The sequence below is a fragment of the Olea europaea genome, unplaced genomic scaffold, assembly GCF_002742605.1.
Source record: "Olea europaea var. sylvestris unplaced genomic scaffold, O_europaea_v1 scaffold124, whole genome shotgun sequence".
NCBI lineage: Eukaryota > Viridiplantae > Streptophyta > Magnoliopsida > Lamiales > Oleaceae > Olea > Olea europaea.
In genome coordinates, this window is record NW_019229835.1 from 15,925 (window position 1) to 20,369 (window position 4,445).

At 30.6% G+C, this 4,445-nt stretch overlaps 1 long non-coding RNA gene across 1 annotated transcript in view; it reads right to left on the reverse strand.

The window, feature by feature from the left end:
- LOC111374353 overlaps positions 1 to 4,380 on the reverse strand; it is a 7,021-nt gene extending 2,641 nt beyond the window's left edge. The window contains exon 1 of the long non-coding RNA XR_002699113.1: positions 4,156 to 4,380. This is a non-coding gene — a long non-coding RNA (uncharacterized LOC111374353). The remainder of the gene's footprint in view (positions 1 to 4,155) is intronic.
- Positions 4,381 to 4,445: the final 65 nt, after the last annotated feature.

Sequence of the window (4,445 nt, forward strand, 5' to 3'; positions counted from 1 at the left end):
TAGAAAATCAAACCAACATTGTTCCATCTACTGAACTTCCAGAAAATATAAATTTAACTCCAAGAACGAGAGAATATTACCCAGGTGACAAAAGGTTCAAGGTGATACAGAAAAATATTGAACATCATAACAAGAAAGCTAAATACAACAACATTAAACATGCAATCATAGCAGGAGCTACAGAAGTCATCAACACAGCACTAGAGAGTGGTTCCAATCAACTTATCTAAACAGGCTCGCGTTGATATTAGTTGTCGAAAAGTCAGACTTAATAAGATGCAGAGTCCAAGGAAGACGCAAGCTACAAAGTGGATAACTTTATAAATGAAGTCTAATATCTTGCAAGAACTAAAGTTTCAGGGTTTTTTTCCCCCTTTTGATCTACAAAATTAGCACCTTCTAAAACAAATCCACAAAAAAATTGAAGAATTTCAACACCTTTTTTTTTTTTTTTGAAAGAAGCCTAAAGTGACAGGTCAAAATTTAATTTAAATTAGTAAGCCAAAATATAAAGAGAAGACATAGGTACGTTGGCTAGCTAGCATGTAAAATTTTTATGTTGTTTTGGTATTGTATTACAGGTTGTTGTTAAGATATGCATACGCCATTTTAGGGGCAAGAAAACGCCAACAAAAGTATAAGAAATCCCAGAAAAACAAAAACCTAGCAAAATAATCACATATACATTCGATTTCTAAAGCTATTATGCAGACGATAAATATATAATTACAAATGTGAATCTGTTCACAATATAAATTTAAAAATCGAAATACATAGAATAGTCGAGAAATCAACAGGAAGTTTTAAAGGAAAAATATACAAAGGTCTTTTACAAATCACTATGAAAGAATAACAAAATTAGTATCAAATGAATATTTTTGAAGAAATTGTGCCTGAATCACGTAGAAGGAAGTGCCTTTACCAAAAGATTACACAATTTCCCTACATTACAAGAACGTAAAAGTTAGTGTTTATCTTAATTTTTTAAACTCGATTTTTGTCTTAACACATATTTTCCACTAAATTATTTTACTGAAGTCTGTATAAATTTAATGTAAAAATTCAGATTGTTAACATCAAAGACAAAGGAACCTTCAAAGGCTATTTTTTGTTATAAAAAGTCACTACCACAAAAATTAGCAATGTAACTTTGATGATATATCCATACAAGCAAAAGCAATTGTAATTCGGTATTTTCTCTTTTTCGTTGAATTTTAAGTATACGAATATTTAAAAGAGTCATTATGGATAAATCCTCTTATGTTTTTTTTTTAAAAAAAATTTGTGTGTATAAAATAATAATGTTAGGCACTATATACAAATTAAGGGCTTGTCACTAGAAATAGAAAGAAACTTAACAGAAATGATCCCTAACCCCTAGCTTTCATTTTCTTCAACCTAACTTTTTAAATTTTATCGAGTGAATTTTTTTGCCATCCTACCATTAGTTTGGATGCAAACTAAATAATCACAAACAACTCTAGACCCCACTTGATTTGACCACACATGCAAGTTATAGTCTCTGCATCTTTCAAAAAAGAAGGCATTACCTGTTAGCACTCATACTTCAAAATAACCAGACAATACCACCCCCTCTTAATAATTATCATACAAAAGTAGGAAATATTCCACATACATGGAATTCATGTGCGAAATTCAATTGGTCTATAGCATGCTAATTGAACTGTTTTTAAGCGTTACATTTCCATGGTACAAGGGGTTAAGTATTTAGTTTTTTTATTCCAGATGGTGTAATATAGTGCATTATAGTTTATTTGGATTTACCGTAATTAGGCTATAAAAAATAATGTTGTCTCAACATCTATATAGCAAACAGAAAATGTGTATACATTTGCTCCAAAATCATACTACAAAACAACCTCAAGTACTTTCGAAATGCATCTAGCACGAATATTGAACAGATACACCTAATCCTACATTGTAAGAAGAGTATGCCACAGCAACGTTCAAATATTTTGTACTATTACGTAACATCCTAACCTCAATTTGCTTACCCTTTCCGATATCATCTTTTTTATAAGACATTATTTCCACATCATCATCCTCTCATTGACGTAATGTCAATAATTTCCATTCTCCGCTCAATGTTCATAGGTTGTTGTTGTGTATACCTTTGATAGATTATTTCCATTCCACCATCTTTCATGTCAAAGGTCGACACACTGGCACATTATTATCAAAATCCAACCACTTTCCTCTTTCCCGTCATTAAAATCAAAGTCCCATTTGTTCTGATCATTCACATGAAGAAGACATGAATCCACTACAAAACTATGAGAAACCTCATTCCCAACAAAGAAATCATTTTGATTCATTGCTCCAACACCTACTTCTCCATTTTTAATAGCATACTCTCTTTTCCACCACCCATTATCTCAAAACTCCAATAATTTTCATCAATCCCATCAAAACACCTAACCTTCTTAAATCCCAACATTTCATTTCCCCTTCAGAATTTCACTTACTTTCTTCATCTCAATCAAATAAATTGAGAACTAAACTAAAACTCTATCAAGAATTAGGAATTTTCTTTAAATAAAAAAAAATCATGGGAAGAAACCTCTACATTAGAAAATATTTTCTAAACCCAACTTTTCATTTCCTATGTAAAGAATCATGCATGAATTAAACTTAGATAAATCAATTAATTGTTAAATAAATATAATTTATAGAATGAATATTTAATCTTCAAGACATCCAAACGGCTTAAGATTTTCTAAACATGAATGAAAATATATGTATAATAATATGGGAGCATACGAATGCAAAAATATGCAAGATGATGAAGAAAAAATTCGTGTGAAATGAGTTTCAAGTCTGAAAAATTGAATGACTGATACAAAAAACTTTTGGGCTCATCAACAGTAACTACCGGCCCATCAAAATTGTCAGACCAGTTCCAAAAGGTTAAGTGTCAAAACTTGGAACTCAACTATAAACAGTAACTATTGGTAAGTGTCTTTTAAGGTATAGGGATATCACACTCTCTTTTTCACCACACATTGTCTCAAAACTCCAGTAATTTTCTTCAATCTCATCCAAACACCTAACCTTCTTAAATCCCAACATTTCATTTTCCCTTCAGAATTTCACTTACTTTCTTCATCTCAATCAAATAAATTGAGAACTAAACTAAAACTCTTCCAAAAATTAGGAATTTTCTTTAAATAAAAAAAATCATGGGAAGAAACCTCTACATTAGAAAATATTTCTTAAACGAAACTTTTCATTTCCTATGTAAAGAATCATGCATGAATTAAACTTAGATAAATCAATTAATTGTTAGATAAATATAATTCATAGAATGAATATTTAATCTTCGAAACATCCAAATGGCTTAAGATTTTCTAAACATGAGTGAAAACATATGTGTAATAATCTGGGAGCATACCAAAAATATGCAAGATGATGAAGAAAAAATTCGTGTGAAATGAGTTTCAAGTCTGAAAAATTGAATGATTGATACAAAAAACTTTTGGGTTCATCAACTACTAACGACCCATCGAAATTGCCAAACCAGTTCCAAAAAGTTAAGTACGAAAACGTGAAACTCAACTACGAACAGTAACTATTGGTAAGTGTCTTTTAAGTTATAGGGAGATAATAACATGACAAACATCTAGACCATAGACCCTGTCCAGAAGATAAACATCAATTTTAAAAGGTTTGGAAAGCTTCTAACACCAGGGATTCTAAAGAATTATAGTAAAGGCCATATTTTTTAAACATATCTAATCCACATAATAGTAAAATAAATTTGAACTCTTTTGTTGGATTTCCGTCTAATTATTAGATGAAGTTTTTTCCCAAAAAATTATACCTCCTATCTTAAACACATAAAAGAATGCAGTGATGTTGCATTTTTTTTTTTTAACTTTAAAAATACGAGGAGACAAAATATGAACTAACGAAACCAATTTATCCAATAAGAGAATAAATTAACAACTAAACCAGGATTTCGTTCATCCCTATTCTTTCCATTATGTATGAAAATTCATTTTGAATTAAATAATCATAAAAACCCTACTTTAATGACAAAAACAATCAAAACCCATTTCACATCAGCCTAAAAATCAAATTATTCCTTACCAAAAAACTAAAAACGAAACAAAGAAAAATAATGGGGAAAAAAACCTTGGGCTTAAGATCGAAGTCAACGTTGAATTTCTAGTCCCCAGCTTGAGCTCAAAATCCTAGACTTCAGTTCTTTAATTGGTTTAGTTTATAATCTCCGCTGGGATTTGCCTTTCTTCTTCCATTAGGGCTTCGTTTGGTTTTGGAGAGAGAGAAATGAGTTAATATCAAATGAGAAGAGTTAACTCAGCAGCCCGTATGGAGTGAGAGAGAGAGAGAAAGTAGTCTTTATACTTTAGACATTTAATGAATAGTAGTAAACTGGATAATGAACAGTGCTGCCCACTTAA